Source organism: Mesoplodon densirostris, chromosome 9 (genome assembly GCF_025265405.1).
Source record: "Mesoplodon densirostris isolate mMesDen1 chromosome 9, mMesDen1 primary haplotype, whole genome shotgun sequence".
Taxonomy (NCBI): domain Eukaryota; kingdom Metazoa; phylum Chordata; class Mammalia; order Artiodactyla; family Ziphiidae; genus Mesoplodon; species Mesoplodon densirostris.
In genome coordinates, this window is record NC_082669.1 from 6688217 (window position 1) to 6705283 (window position 17067).

Consider the following 17067-nt stretch of genomic DNA (forward strand, 5'->3'; position numbering starts at 1 on the left):
TTTGGCCTCCCGCTGCTGCGGCTCCGCCTTCTCCTTTAGTCGCCCGCGGCGGGGGCCGCCAGCTCCGCCCCCCGCCGGGCACCGCTGCAGGCCCCACCTCCTCCCTCCCCCCCCCCACCACAGCGCGCCAGAGGGGCCGCTCCATGCGGCCCGAAGGCGGCCTTGGAAGGCAGCGGCACACCTGAAGCTCCGGGGGTGTCTGGCCCGGACCCAGACTCCGCCGCGGGCCCGGGGGGCGGGTTGCACCGCCCCCCAACCACCACCACAGCGCGCCAGAGGAGCCGCTGCATGCGGCCCGAAGGCGGCCCTGGAAGGCAGCGGCACACCTGAAGCTCCGGGGGTGGCTGGCCCGGACCCAGACTCCGCCGCGGGCCCGGGGGCCGTCCGTGCGGCCCGCGAGCCCCTCCACGTGCACCTGGCCGGCCCCACCGGCGCCCAGCCCCGGCGCCGCCACCTGTCCGCCGGTGTGGCTCTCTGCAGCTCTCTCCGGATAAAGGTCTGGATGGGAAAGAGGGGCAGTGATTCAGCCTATTGCTCTTAGTGCCCCTCCCCCACACTCAGAAGCCCTTTGTGACAAGGCCACAGCTCTGTGATGCAGGCCTGGGGTTCTGCCATCAAGTGAACTCCCAGAGCTCTGTTGCCTGAGGGCGGCAATGCAGTTCAGAAGACGGAGAATCTCTTTTCTTTGAAAAACACTGTTGCTATCTGGCTGAGATCCAGCCCAACTTCCTGGGTGATTGATATCATCCTTGGCTTCCTGTGTGGACTGGGGCTCTTCCTCATGTTACTCCCCTGCTTCCAGAGTAATCCATTCTTAGCACCACCTAGGAAACCTAGAAACATCAGGAAGCATCAAGTAGAGCTGAAGGGGAGGAGCAGGAGTAGGAAGAAAAGGAGATCTTTGAAAGCTTGCAGAGATTGCCTGGAAGAACTGGAGGGGACTCACAACCTGGCTTCACCTCTGCGGAGCTGCCTGGGGAGGCTTCCTGGCAAGGGCAACTTTCATCAGCTCTCATGTCAAGACCCTCCTGGTGAGATGTGCAAAGCAGTGCCTGCTGGAGCCTGTGGAGGATACTGCTTGAAGGCTTGGGAACCCTGCAGGAACACCTCCTGTAGGGTTTCCTTCCTGGTTCAAGACACTCGAGAGGTGCTGGAAGCACATATTACAAGGTTTTGGGTAAAGCACGGGCGGACCCTACCCCTCAAGGTCCTCAAGCCCATCAATCTCTTGAAGTCGACAAAGTTCCAACCCTCCACCATCCTGCGGTTAGCCTCGTCCCCTTCAGCCACCTGTGTATCTGGGCCCCACTCAACAGTCACGTTTGCTGAGTTCCTGGAGAAACCTCCTCAGGCTCATTCAGGAGAGAAGGTGAGAACAGAAGAGTCCGTTCCTGCCCTGACGAGGCCTCTCCTTGTCCCCTCCACTGTGTGTAAGGAAATCCAGAGTGCCCTGGGAGCGATTCCACCTGGTGACTACCATGGGCCCTCAAAGGCTTCTCTGACTGCACAGCAGGGAAGGCCACCTTCTCAGTCCCTCACGCTCAGCCTTGTGGGCAGAACCTGGAAGAGTGAGACTGTGGAATGGGTCAAGAGGGACAGCCTAGAGCCAGGTCCAAGTTCAGCAATGGTCAGGAACGAGCCAAGAGAGGAGAGTGGTGGTCAGGCCTCAGGAGACCCCTGCCATAGGGTAACAGTGATGGAGGTGAACTTAGGATCCCAATCTTTGAGAGGTGAAGAGGCCAGGGAGGCTGTGGAGGCCAAGGAGTCTCCTGCTCTTCAACCACAGTCTAGTGTTATCTTGGAAACCAAAGTGTTGACAAAATCCCAAACCACAAATGTACCTATGAGGAGTTTAGAGGTGCCAGGGGCCAGGAAAAGTTTCCTACTACCTAGAATGTCTGTTTTCCAACATCTAGGTGAGCCATGCCTTAACATGGAGGTTGCTAGTGAGTTTAACTCCAAAGTAAAGGTACAGTCAGACAACCAGCTTCAGGACTTTCCCAAACACAGGTTCCTTGCTGCAGACAACTTGGCTTCTCAGGTGCCTCAGTGCCATCCCCAGAGAGTCCCCACCAGAGACACGTTAGCTTCCCAGGAGCCAAGTGGCCTTATGGAAGGCCAAAGGAGCAACCTAGGGCAGCAGGAGCCCCAAACTTCAAAACTCCAAGACTCATGGAAGAGCCAGAGCAAGATGATTGCCCCTACTTACAAAAGAGAGGGCCGTAGGAGGCATAAACCGGGAGAGCATGAAGAGAGGTTTAAAGAATGAGGGACCCCTCAAGCTGGAAGTACGAGCCGCCCTGCCCAGGTCAGGGGAATAACAGACTCTATTGGGAGCAGATGTCTCCAGCTCATGCCAGAGAAGAAATGTAGCCCTCCAGAGAGCCTCTTCAGAAAAAGGATGAGGCTATTTTTAAAGTGGATTTTCCCCAATAAAAAAGTCAATGGTCGAGATGCTCTGCAAAGAAAAAAAAAAAGCCCATATCAGCCACTGCCCGGAGTCACGGATCAGTCCAAAGCAGATCAACCTTGAAGAGTGAGACTGCTGAGGGTCAGGCACTCATGCCCGCTGTTGGACAGATCGTAGAAGAAACAAGAGCGATTCACCATGGACTTCACGCCACAAAGTTAAATGAACACAGACTGGAATGCCAAGTCCCAGTGTGTGGGGGTTTCTGCTGCCATAGGCTTACCTCCTACCCAGAGCAAGGGAGAATGATGGGTTCTACAGCCTGCAGTCATAAAGCCACCTCCAAGGGCCAGAGTTGTTCTGTCAGGGAAAGGGAAGTCAGACACCAACAGAGTTTGAACAGTGTAAGGTTCGACGATGAGCAGCTGGGCCTAAGGTGCCTCCCATCCTTGCCCCCCAGGAAGAGTGTGTTTCCAGTTAGTACCTGCCAGTATGGGCCAAGGATTCCAGGTGCCCCAGCCCGCCATAAGCACTGTCCAAGGCATTGTCATCTTTGGGGAGGTGTCTTGCCTGGTCGACAGTAAAATCCTTCTTTAGTCTTCCCTTTAGTAGGAAAACATGTCTCCAAGTAAAAATTCCGTCCATGTAGAGAAAATGATTTTCTCATTAGCACATCCAAGATATTTAATGTTCCCCAGTACATATATATATATATTTTTTCTAATAAAAGCATAGTGTAATGGCAAAAAAAGAAATTTAAAACGGCATGGAAAACTGCTGAACATTAGGAATAATTAAAGATATGCAAATCCAAATTACAAAAACCTATCCACTCACACCAGTCAGAATGGCCATCAGCAAGAATTCTGCAAAAAGTAAATGCTGAAGGGGTTTTAGAGAAATGCCTACCCTTGGTCCAAAGTGGGACATGGTAAGAGCCAGTAGTGAAAACAAAAATGAGGTGCCTTGTAAAGGTAAATACTGAGCTACCATTCAATCAAGCATACCCACTGCTGGGCCTATCGCCTGAGGGGATGAGAATCAAAAAAACACAGGCTGGGCTTCACTGGTGGCCCAGTGGTTGAGAGCCCACCTGCCAATGCAGGGGACACGCGTTCATGCCCCGGGTCGGGAAGATCCCACGTGCCGCAGAGCGGCTTGTCCCGTGAGCTAGGGCTGCTGGGCCTGCGCGTCCGGAGCCTGTGCTCTGCAATGGGAGGGTCCACCGCAGTGAGAGGCCCACGTACCGCATTAAAAAAAAAAAAAAAAAAACACAGGCTGGCAATCCTCCACTCCAGCAATATTTACCATAGCCAACACTTGGAAGCTACGAAAATGTCCATCAACAGAGGAATGCACAAAGAAGAAGTGGTCCATGTACACAATGGAATATGACTCCAATAAAAAAATATATAAATACAATTTATAAAACAAACATAAGTAAGGAGACATCAGCTTTGGGGGGCACATTCCACTCTAATATATAACCGAGGAACACCACTGCCCGGATGGTCTGTTTGCCTAGTTCCCAGGTTGGGAAAAGCAGAAATGCTGCCGCCCTCTGGCCGTTACCTGCAACAGCAACTTTAAGACCTGTGCTAAGGGTCACTTCATATGCAGCAGTACTGGTGGGCTGTAAATGAAACCTGCCCTCAAAACGTCTTGAGGGAGGTAATGGCCAAAATATTTCTAAATGTCACACACACTTCACGAAAACAATTTGAAGAGGTAAGCTGTACTCACAGTTGAAGAAAAGAAGGACATGCCAGAAAGCTCAATTTCAAGGGATTATGAGACGCATGCAAATCCAGCCACAAAGTGGTATATCGGCTCACACTAGTCAGAATAAACATAAGAATTAAACATAATAAGCAAAAAAACTACAAACAAAAAATGCTGAAGGTGTTGTGGAGAAGTGCATACCCTCAACTTTAAGCGGGACGTAACCTGGGAAGAGCCACTAATGAGAACAGACTGGAGGTGCCTCTACAAGGTAAACATTCCTCTACCATATGATCCAGCAGGCCCACTCCTGGGCCTATAACCTAAGAAGACAGAATTGGAAAGACACAGGCAGGCAAATGTGCATTGCCGCAGCATTACAATAGCCATGACGTGGAAGCAACCAAAAAGTCCATCAACAGATGAGTGGACAAAGGAGAACTGGTACATGTACAGACAGAATATTAGCCAAGGAAGAAAAGGACACAATGCCATTTGCAGCACCGTACATGAGTCTAGAGGTGATCACGTGACTTGTAGTAAGTCAGAAAGAGAAAGACACGTATCGTATGATATCACTTATAGGTGTTACCTAAAAATTGATACCAGTGAAGATATTTCCACAGAGAAGGGCAATCCCAGCTTCATTAAACAAACTTATGGTTCACCAACGGAAAGGTGTGAGGAGTGGATACATTACGAGATTGGGGTTAACAGACATATACAAACACAGGTGAAATATATAATCACCAAAGACCTACAGAATACCAAGAGAAGACTACTCAACATTCTGTCCTAACGTACATGGCAAAAGGATCCCAGGAAGAACAGACATATGTATATGTGTAAAAGAACCACATCTTGCACACCTGCAACAAGCCAAACATTGTAATCAAACATGCTGTGATAAAAAAATAAAAAAATTAAATTAAAAAAACGAACAAGAAGTAGTGAGACAAACTTAAGGGGCCTTCTCCTGGCACATTTCATTCTAAATTACAACCTAGAACACGACTTCCATTGAGGCTCTGCTGCCCTAGTAACCAGATTTGGTAAGGGAGAACCGCTGCCCCCTTGTGGCCGTTTCACACAACAGCACCTTTAATCCCAGCGCTAATGGTCAGTGGATATTCAAAATCATTGCAGGCCTGTAAATGACACCTGCCCTGAAAACAAATCCTGGGGTCATATATCGACCAAAAAATTCAAAAGACGTCCATATTTCAAAACGACACTTTCAAGAGGCATATTTTGTTCTGCATATTTGTTCTGCACATTAGGGTTCTGCTTTTTCTTTCTTTCTTTCTTTCTTTCTTTGTTAAAAAATGGGAATGGAAAAAGGCAACCCTCAGAATGGGAGAAAATATTTGCAAACGAATCCATGGACAAAGGTTTAATCTCCAATATATATAACAGCTCATGCAGCTTAATATGAAAAAAACAAACAACCCAATACAAAAATGGGCAGAAGATCTAAATAGACGTTTCTTCAAAGAAGACACAGAGATGGCCAAGACGCATATGAAAAGCTGCTCAACATCACTCATCATTAGAGAAATGCACATCAAAACTACAGTGAGGTATCACCTCACACCTGTTAGAATGGGCATCATCAGAAAATCTACAAACAACAAATGCTGGGGAGAGTGTGGACCAAAGGAACCCACTTCCACTATTGGTGGGAATGTCAATTGATACAGTCACTATGGAGAACAGCATGGAGGTTCCTTAAAAAACTAAAAATAGAATTACCATAGGATCCAGCAATCCCACTTCTGGGCATATACCCAGAGAAAACCATAAATCAAAAAGACACATTCACCACAATGTTCATTGCAGCACTATTTACAATAGCCAGGTAATGGAAGCAACCGAAATGCCCACAGACATTCGAACGGATAATGATGTGGTCCATATATAAAACGGAATATTACTCAGCCATAAAAAGGAACGAAACTGGGTCATCTGTGGAGACGTCGACGGATCTAGAGACTGTCATACAGAGTGAAGTAAGTCAGAAGGAGAAAAACAAATATTGTATATTCATGCATATATGGGGAACCTAGAAAAATGGTACAGATGACCCGGTTTGCAGGGCAGAAATAGAGACACAGAGGTAGAGAACAAACGTATGGACACCAAGAGGGGGGAAGCCATGGGTTGGTGGTGGTGGGATGAGTTGGGAGATTGGGATTGTCCTGTATACATGTATATGCATAAAATAGATAACTAATAATAATCCTGCTGAATAAAAAAATAAACTTAAATTTCAAAATTTTTAAAAATAAATAAAATTTTTAAATAAAACGGAAAAAAAGTTCTTCCCTTCACACAGATGTATTTATAGGAATGAATTATTTCCATGCTTATATCTATAAATACATAGAAGAGGAATAAAATCTAACTTGAACCAAAAAAGAAAAAAAAAAAAAAAACCAGAACCCACCAGTTATACACAGGAAAACCCTATCAGGGCACTTGCTCCAGCGGTAAACAATTCTGAAATTGGTCAGAGGTGGGGCATCATCTCCCATGCAGCCAGCAGCCCCCCACCCCCGCAAGGAGCGTCCTTATTGCAAAGCTGGGGGACCGTGCCGAGGCCTCTGTGAGTAAACGTGAGCCGAGCCCCAGGCCAGCTGCTGCTGAACTGTTCCCACCCTTCCCAGGTAAAACACCTGAATATGTACGAGGGCTTGAAAGCCTAGAGGAAAGGCCGTGGAGCCACAGCAGCGACAGCACGCAGGCCGACTTGGTGCCTGCAGGCCAGCCAGGATGGTCCTGGCCCCGGGCGCTCTTCTGGAAGCTTTCCATTTCCCTGCCTGAGATACTCCTCCTGTCCCGGCCCCCACTGCTTTTTTCCTTCCTCACCTCTGCCCGGGGAGAAATTCCAGCGGAAGGTATGGGTGACACATCCTCTTCTTTAGCAGGTGGCAGCCCGGCAACTCCTGCAGAAAGTCCAGCAGAGCCCCACTCACACCGGGCCACCCACAGAGCCGTGGCCCCTCACTCCCTCCCACCAGCACAGCCCCGAGACTGCTGACGGGGCAGAGAATATGGCGTCAGGCACAGCTGCAGGGGCTCTTGCTGCCTGGAGCAGTGTTTATATGGACCTCAACCCAGGCACACCTGGGGAGGGCTGGCCGGCAGGGTCAGGCTGCCCAGGTCAGCCCATCCTCACCCCTCAGGGACTCACATTGCAGAAAATGGACCTCGCTGAACCGGCCAGGTCCAAGGAACAGGTGTGGGCTCCTGAGAGTCTGGATAGACAAGGGGCTGCAGCTCCGGCTTGTTTTCTAATCCTTTTATCTGGCCCATGAGTGGGAGACAACTTCAAGAAGACCCTCTCCTAATGAGAGGAACCCAGGAGTCAGGGAGAGGAGCGGTGATGGGTGGAGACAGAGGCCTGGTGCCCCGGCTGCGCTGGAAGCCTCTGGAAGACCAGGCAGAGGGAGGCCGCACAGAGTGATGCCCAGGGTCACAGACCTGTCGGAGCTGCTGTTTGTTCGTTCAAGTCCTGCTCTGAGGTGCTCTGTGTCAGCTCTGAGTGACAGGTGATCTGGGCTGCTCTGCAATGAGGGCTACGTGCACGGTACCTGTGTGCCCAGCCCTGCCGGGGTACCTGCCCAGGGGAGCTCCGTATCCTGGGAGGGGCCTGACCACGAGAGCGCCATGGGCTGCTGGGGAGGGGGGGCCTGCCCAGGTGAGCTCCGTATCCTGGGATTGCCCTGACCACGAGAGCCCCGTGGGCTGCTGGGGACCTGGTAAACGATGTCGGGACAGTCAGTGAAGCCACCGAGGATATACATCCGGTAGTTCCTAATTCCTACACCCTGCTGGTCATTCTACCATCCACCAGGACACGGTATTCTGTATTAGACTTCAGTGATGCCTTCTTCTGTATTCCATTGGTCCCCGAAAGGCTCTGCTGCCCTAGTAACCAGATTAGGGAATGGAGAAATGCTGCCGCCTTGTGGCCGTTTCCCACAACAGCAGCTTTAAACCCAGTGCTCATGGTCACTAAATATTCACACTCACTGCAGCCTGTAAATGGCACCTGCCCTGAAAAACAATCCTGGGGTCGAAAATGGACCCAAAACTTCTAAAGAGGGCAACCGTGCAAGAAGACAATTTCAAGAGGTTAATTGTACTCTCCGTTTTTTTCTGTTTTTCTGTACCAGAAGTTGAAAACGGCCCCTCCGCCACGCCCCGGTCCCCGAGGCCTCCGTTGCCCTGCCTGGGCGGGCGGCGGGGCGCTGCCGGGCCGGGCTGGCCGCGGGGATGGCGGTAAGGCGCAAGGACAAGCGAAGCTGGGCCTCAAGAGGCAGCCCGCGGTTCCCGTCCCGTCTACGGCCATACCACCCTGAACGCGCCCGATCTCGTCTGATCTCGGAAGCTAAGCAGGGTCGGGCCTGGTTAGTACTTGGCTGGGAGACCGCCTGGGAATACCGGGTGCTGTAGGCTTTTGGCCTCCCGCTGCTGCGGCTCCGCCTTCTCCTTTAGTCGCCCGCGGCGGGGGCCGCCAGCTCCGCCCCCCGCCGGGCACCGCTGCAGGCCCCACCTCCTCCCTCCCCCCCCCCACCACAGCGCGCCAGAGGGGCCGCTCCATGCGGCCCGAAGGCGGCCTTGGAAGGCAGCGGCACACCTGAAGCTCCGGGGGTGTCTGGCCCGGACCCAGACTCCGCCGCGGGCCCGGGGGGCGGGTTGCACCGCCCCCCAACCACCACCACAGCGCGCCAGAGGAGCCGCTGCATGCGGCCCGAAGGCGGCCCTGGAAGGCAGCGGCACACCTGAAGCTCCGGGGGTGGCTGGCCCGGACCCAGACTCCGCCGCGGGCCCGGGGGCCGTCCGTGCGGCCCGCGAGCCCCTCCACGTGCACCTGGCCGGCCCCACCGGCGCCCAGCCCCGGCGCCGCCACCTGTCCGCCGGTGTGGCTCTCTGCAGCTCTCTCCGGATAAAGGTCTGGATGGGAAAGAGGGGCAGTGATTCAGCCTATTGCTCTTAGTGCCCCTCCCCCACACTCAGAAGCCCTTTGTGACAAGGCCACAGCTCTGTGATGCAGGCCTGGGGTTCTGCCATCAAGTGAACTCCCAGAGCTCTGTTGCCTGAGGGCGGCAATGCAGTTCAGAAGACGGAGAATCTCTTTTCTTTGAAAAACACTGTTGCTATCTGGCTGAGATCCAGCCCAACTTCCTGGGTGATTGATATCATCCTTGGCTTCCTGTGTGGACTGGGGCTCTTCCTCATGTTACTCCCCTGCTTCCAGAGTAATCCATTCTTAGCACCACCTAGGAAACCTAGAAACATCAGGAAGCATCAAGTAGAGCTGAAGGGGAGGAGCAGGAGTAGGAAGAAAAGGAGATCTTTGAAAGCTTGCAGAGATTGCCTGGAAGAACTGGAGGGGACTCACAACCTGGCTTCACCTCTGCGGAGCTGCCTGGGGAGGCTTCCTGGCAAGGGCAACTTTCATCAGCTCTCATGTCAAGACCCTCCTGGTGAGATGTGCAAAGCAGTGCCTGCTGGAGCCTGTGGAGGATACTGCTTGAAGGCTTGGGAACCCTGCAGGAACACCTCCTGTAGGGTTTCCTTCCTGGTTCAAGACACTCGAGAGGTGCTGGAAGCACATATTACAAGGTTTTGGGTAAAGCACGGGCGGACCCTACCCCTCAAGGTCCTCAAGCCCATCAATCTCTTGAAGTCGACAAAGTTCCAACCCTCCACCATCCTGCGGTTAGCCTCGTCCCCTTCAGCCACCTGTGTATCTGGGCCCCACTCAACAGTCACGTTTGCTGAGTTCCTGGAGAAACCTCCTCAGGCTCATTCAGGAGAGAAGGTGAGAACAGAAGAGTCCGTTCCTGCCCTGACGAGGCCTCTCCTTGTCCCCTCCACTGTGTGTAAGGAAATCCAGAGTGCCCTGGGAGCGATTCCACCTGGTGACTACCATGGGCCCTCAAAGGCTTCTCTGACTGCACAGCAGGGAAGGCCACCTTCTCAGTCCCTCACGCTCAGCCTTGTGGGCAGAACCTGGAAGAGTGAGACTGTGGAATGGGTCAAGAGGGACAGCCTAGAGCCAGGTCCAAGTTCAGCAATGGTCAGGAACGAGCCAAGAGAGGAGAGTGGTGGTCAGGCCTCAGGAGACCCCTGCCATAGGGTAACAGTGATGGAGGTGAACTTAGGATCCCAATCTTTGAGAGGTGAAGAGGCCAGGGAGGCTGTGGAGGCCAAGGAGTCTCCTGCTCTTCAACCACAGTCTAGTGTTATCTTGGAAACCAAAGTGTTGACAAAATCCCAAACCACAAATGTACCTATGAGGAGTTTAGAGGTGCCAGGGGCCAGGAAAAGTTTCCTACTACCTAGAATGTCTGTTTTCCAACATCTAGGTGAGCCATGCCTTAACATGGAGGTTGCTAGTGAGTTTAACTCCAAAGTAAAGGTACAGTCAGACAACCAGCTTCAGGACTTTCCCAAACACAGGTTCCTTGCTGCAGACAACTTGGCTTCTCAGGTGCCTCAGTGCCATCCCCAGAGAGTCCCCACCAGAGACACGTTAGCTTCCCAGGAGCCAAGTGGCCTTATGGAAGGCCAAAGGAGCAACCTAGGGCAGCAGGAGCCCCAAACTTCAAAACTCCAAGACTCATGGAAGAGCCAGAGCAAGATGATTGCCCCTACTTACAAAAGAGAGGGCCGTAGGAGGCATAAACCGGGAGAGCATGAAGAGAGGTTTAAAGAATGAGGGACCCCTCAAGCTGGAAGTACGAGCCGCCCTGCCCAGGTCAGGGGAATAACAGACTCTATTGGGAGCAGATGTCTCCAGCTCATGCCAGAGAAGAAATGTAGCCCTCCAGAGAGCCTCTTCAGAAAAAGGATGAGGCTATTTTTAAAGTGGATTTTCCCCAATAAAAAAGTCAATGGTCGAGATGCTCTGCAAAGAAAAAAAAAAAGCCCATATCAGCCACTGCCCGGAGTCACGGATCAGTCCAAAGCAGATCAACCTTGAAGAGTGAGACTGCTGAGGGTCAGGCACTCATGCCCGCTGTTGGACAGATCGTAGAAGAAACAAGAGCGATTCACCATGGACTTCACGCCACAAAGTTAAATGAACACAGACTGGAATGCCAAGTCCCAGTGTGTGGGGGTTTCTGCTGCCATAGGCTTACCTCCTACCCAGAGCAAGGGAGAATGATGGGTTCTACAGCCTGCAGTCATAAAGCCACCTCCAAGGGCCAGAGTTGTTCTGTCAGGGAAAGGGAAGTCAGACACCAACAGAGTTTGAACAGTGTAAGGTTCGACGATGAGCAGCTGGGCCTAAGGTGCCTCCCATCCTTGCCCCCCAGGAAGAGTGTGTTTCCAGTTAGTACCTGCCAGTATGGGCCAAGGATTCCAGGTGCCCCAGCCCGCCATAAGCACTGTCCAAGGCATTGTCATCTTTGGGGAGGTGTCTTGCCTGGTCGACAGTAAAATCCTTCTTTAGTCTTCCCTTTAGTAGGAAAACATGTCTCCAAGTAAAATTTCAGTCCATGTAGAGAAAATGATTTTCTCATTAGCACATCCAAGATATTTAATGTTCCCCAGTACATATATATATTTTTTTTTTCTAATAAAAGCATAGTGTAATGGCAAAAAAAGAAATTTAAAACGGCATGGAAAACTGCTGAACATTAGGAATAATTAAAGATATGCAAATCCAAATTACAAAAACCTATCCACTCACACCAGTCAGAATGGCCATCAGCAAGAATTCTGCAAAAAGTAAATGCTGAAGGGGTTTTAGAGAAATGCCTACCCTTGGTCCAAAGTGGGACATGGTAAGAGCCAGTAGTGAAAACAAAAATGAGGTGCCTTGTAAAGGTAAATACTGAGCTACCATTCAATCAAGCATACCCACTGCTGGGCCTATCGCCTGAGGGGATGAGAATCAAAAAAACACAGGCTGGGCTTCACTGGTGGCCCAGTGGTTGAGAGCCCACCTGCCAATGCAGGGGACACGCGTTCATGCCCCGGGTCGGGAAGATCCCACGTGCCGCAGAGCGGCTTGTCCCGTGAGCTAGGGCTGCTGGGCCTGCGCGTCCGGAGCCTGTGCTCTGCAATGGGAGGGTCCACCGCAGTGAGAGGCCCACGTACCGCATTAAAAAAAAAAAAAAAAAAACACAGGCTGGCAATCCTCCACTCCAGCAATATTTACCATAGCCAACACTTGGAAGCTACGAAAATGTCCATCAACAGAGGAATGCACAAAGAAGAAGTGGTCCATGTACACAATGGAATATGACTCCAATAAAAAAATATATAAATACAATTTATAAAACAAACATAAGTAAGGAGACATCAGCTTTGGGGGGCACATTCCACTCTAATATATAACCGAGGAACACCACTGCCCGGATGGTCTGTTTGCCTAGTTCCCAGGTTGGGAAAAGCAGAAATGCTGCCGCCCTCTGGCCGTTACCTGCAACAGCAACTTTAAGACCTGTGCTAAGGGTCACTTCATATGCAGCAGTACTGGTGGGCTGTAAATGAAACCTGCCCTCAAAACGTCTTGAGGGAGGTAATGGCCAAAATATTTCTAAATGTCACACACACTTCACGAAAACAATTTGAAGAGGTAAGCTGTACTCACAGTTGAAGAAAAGAAGGACATGCCAGAAAGCTCAATTTCAAGGGATTATGAGACGCATGCAAATCCAGCCACAAAGTGGTATATCGGCTCACACTAGTCAGAATAAACATAAGAATTAAACATAATAAGCAAAAAAACTACAAACAAAAAATGCTGAAGGTGTTGTGGAGAAGTGCATACCCTCAACTTTAAGCGGGACGTAACCTGGGAAGAGCCACTAATGAGAACAGACTGGAGGTGCCTCTACAAGGTAAACATTCCTCTACCATATGATCCAGCAGGCCCACTCCTGGGCCTATAACCTAAGAAGACAGAATTGGAAAGACACAGGCAGGCAAATGTGCATTGCCGCAGCATTACAATAGCCATGACGTGGAAGCAACCAAAAAGTCCATCAACAGATGAGTGGACAAAGGAGAACTGGTACATGTACAGACAGAATATTAGCCAAGGAAGAAAAGGACACAATGCCATTTGCAGCACCGTACATGAGTCTAGAGGTGATCACGTGACTTGTAGTAAGTCAGAAAGAGAAAGACACGTATCGTATGATATCACTTATAGGTGTTACCTAAAAATTGATACCAGTGAAGATATTTCCACAGAGAAGGGCAATCCCAGCTTCATTAAACAAACTTATGGTTCACCAACGGAAAGGTGTGAGGAGTGGATACATTACGAGATTGGGGTTAACAGACATATACAAACACAGGTGAAATATATAATCACCAAAGACCTACAGAATACCAAGAGAAGACTACTCAACATTCTGTCCTAACGTACATGGCAAAAGGATCCCAGGAAGAACAGACATATGTATATGTGTAAAAGAACCACATCTTGCACACCTGCAACAAGCCAAACATTGTAATCAAACATGCTGTGATAAAAAAATAAAAAAATTAAATTAAAAAAACGAACAAGAAGTAGTGAGACAAACTTAAGGGGCCTTCTCCTGGCACATTTCATTCTAAATTACAACCTAGAACACGACTTCCATTGAGGCTCTGCTGCCCTAGTAACCAGATTTGGTAAGGGAGAACCGCTGCCCCCTTGTGGCCGTTTCACACAACAGCACCTTTAATCCCAGCGCTAATGGTCAGTGGATATTCAAAATCATTGCAGGCCTGTAAATGACACCTGCCCTGAAAACAAATCCTGGGGTCATATATCGACCAAAAAATTCAAAAGACGTCCATATTTCAAAACGACACTTTCAAGAGGCATATTTTGTTCTGCATATTTGTTCTGCACATTAGGGTTCTGCTTTTTCTTTCTTTCTTTCTTTCTTTCTTTGTTAAAAAATGGGAATGGAAAAAGGCAACCCTCAGAATGGGAGAAAATATTTGCAAACGAATCCATGGACAAAGGTTTAATCTCCAATATATATAACAGCTCATGCAGCTTAATATGAAAAAAACAAACAACCCAATACAAAAATGGGCAGAAGATCTAAATAGACGTTTCTTCAAAGAAGACACAGAGATGGCCAAGACGCATATGAAAAGCTGCTCAACATCACTCATCATTAGAGAAATGCACATCAAAACTACAGTGAGGTATCACCTCACACCTGTTAGAATGGGCATCATCAGAAAATCTACAAACAACAAATGCTGGGGAGAGTGTGGACCAAAGGAACCCACTTCCACTATTGGTGGGAATGTCAATTGATACAGTCACTATGGAGAACAGCATGGAGGTTCCTTAAAAAACTAAAAATAGAATTACCATAGGATCCAGCAATCCCACTTCTGGGCATATACCCAGAGAAAACCATAAATCAAAAAGACACATTCACCACAATGTTCATTGCAGCACTATTTACAATAGCCAGGTAATGGAAGCAACCGAAATGCCCACAGACATTCGAACGGATAATGATGTGGTCCATATATAAAACGGAATATTACTCAGCCATAAAAAGGAACGAAACTGGGTCATCTGTGGAGACGTCGACGGATCTAGAGACTGTCATACAGAGTGAAGTAAGTCAGAAGGAGAAAAACAAATATTGTATATTCATGCATATATGGGGAACCTAGAAAAATGGTACAGATGACCCGGTTTGCAGGGCAGAAATAGAGACACAGAGGTAGAGAACAAACGTATGGACACCAAGAGGGGGGAAGCCATGGGTTGGTGGTGGTGGGATGAGTTGGGAGATTGGGATTGTCCTGTATACATGTATATGCATAAAATAGATAACTAATAATAATCCTGCTGAATAAAAAAATAAACTTAAATTTCAAAATTTTTAAAAATAAATAAAATTTTTAAATAAAACGGAAAAAAAGTTCTTCCCTTCACACAGATGTATTTATAGGAATGAATTATTTCCATGCTTATATCTATAAATACATAGAAGAGGAATAAAATCTAACTTGAACCAAAAAAGAAAAAAAAAAAAAAAACCAGAACCCACCAGTTATACACAGGAAAACCCTATCAGGGCACTTGCTCCAGCGGTAAACAATTCTGAAATTGGTCAGAGGTGGGGCATCATCTCCCATGCAGCCAGCAGCCCCCCACCCCCGCAAGGAGCGTCCTTATTGCAAAGCTGGGGGACCGTGCCGAGGCCTCTGTGAGTAAACGTGAGCCGAGCCCCAGGCCAGCTGCTGCTGAACTGTTCCCACCCTTCCCAGGTAAAACACCTGAATATGTACGAGGGCTTGAAAGCCTAGAGGAAAGGCCGTGGAGCCACAGCAGCGACAGCACGCAGGCCGACTTGGTGCCTGCAGGCCAGCCAGGATGGTCCTGGCCCCGGGCGCTCTTCTGGAAGCTTTCCATTTCCCTGCCTGAGATACTCCTCCTGTCCCGGCCCCCACTGCTTTTTTCCTTCCTCACCTCTGCCCGGGGAGAAATTCCAGCGGAAGGTATGGGTGACACATCCTCTTCTTTAGCAGGTGGCAGCCCGGCAACTCCTGCAGAAAGTCCAGCAGAGCCCCACTCACACCGGGCCACCCACAGAGCCGTGGCCCCTCACTCCCTCCCACCAGCACAGCCCCGAGACTGCTGACGGGGCAGAGAATATGGCGTCAGGCACAGCTGCAGGGGCTCTTGCTGCCTGGAGCAGTGTTTATATGGACCTCAACCCAGGCACACCTGGGGAGGGCTGGCCGGCAGGGTCAGGCTGCCCAGGTCAGCCCATCCTCACCCCTCAGGGACTCACATTGCAGAAAATGGACCTCGCTGAACCGGCCAGGTCCAAGGAACAGGTGTGGGCTCCTGAGAGTCTGGATAGACAAGGGGCTGCAGCTCCGGCTTGTTTTCTAATCCTTTTATCTGGCCCATGAGTGGGAGACAACTTCAAGAAGACCCTCTCCTAATGAGAGGAACCCAGGAGTCAGGGAGAGGAGCGGTGATGGGTGGAGACAGAGGCCTGGTGCCCCGGCTGCGCTGGAAGCCTCTGGAAGACCAGGCAGAGGGAGGCCGCACAGAGTGATGCCCAGGGTCACAGACCTGTCGGAGCTGCTGTTTGTTCGTTCAAGTCCTGCTCTGAGGTGCTCTGTGTCAGCTCTGAGTGACAGGTGATCTGGGCTGCTCTGCAATGAGGGCTACGTGCACGGTACCTGTGTGCCCAGCCCTGCCGGGGTACCTGCCCAGGGGAGCTCCGTATCCTGGGAGGGGCCTGACCACGAGAGCGCCATGGGCTGCTGGGGAGGGGGGGCCTGCCCAGGTGAGCTCCGTATCCTGGGATTGCCCTGACCACGAGAGCCCCGTGGGCTGCTGGGGACCTGGTAAACGATGTCGGGACAGTCAGTGAAGCCACCGAGGATATACATCCGGTAGTTCCTAATTCCTACACCCTGCTGGTCATTCTACCATCCACCAGGACACGGTATTCTGTATTAGACTTCAGTGATGCCTTCTTCTGTATTCCATTGGTCCCCGAAAGGCTCTGCTGCCCTAGTAACCAGATTAGGGAATGGAGAAATGCTGCCGCCTTGTGGCCGTTTCCCACAACAGCAGCTTTAAACCCAGTGCTCATGGTCACTAAATATTCACACTCACTGCAGCCTGTAAATGGCACCTGCCCTGAAAAACAATCCTGGGGTCGAAAATGGACCCAAAACTTCTAAAGAGGGCAACCGTGCAAGAAGACAATTTCAAGAGGTTAATTGTACTCTCCGTTTTTTTCTGTTTTTCTGTACCAGAAGTTGAAAACGGCCCCTCCGCCACGCCCCGGTCCCCGAGGCCTCCGTTGCCCTGCCTGGGCGGGCGGCGGGGCGCTGCCGGGCCGGGCTGGCCGCGGGGATGGCGGTAAGGCGCAAGGACAAGCGAAGCTGGGCCTCAAGAGGCAGCCCGCGGTTCCCGTCCC

At 50.5% G+C, this 17067-nt stretch overlaps 1 non-coding gene across 1 annotated transcript; it reads left to right on the forward strand.

Moving 5' to 3' along the window:
• The first annotated feature begins 8474 nt into the window (after positions 1-8474).
• Positions 8475-8593, forward strand: LOC132496598 (5S ribosomal RNA). Its single transcript, XR_009533493.1, has one exon. It is a non-coding gene; the product is annotated as a 5S ribosomal RNA (ribosomal RNA).
• The last annotated feature ends 8474 nt before the right edge of the window (positions 8594-17067 follow it).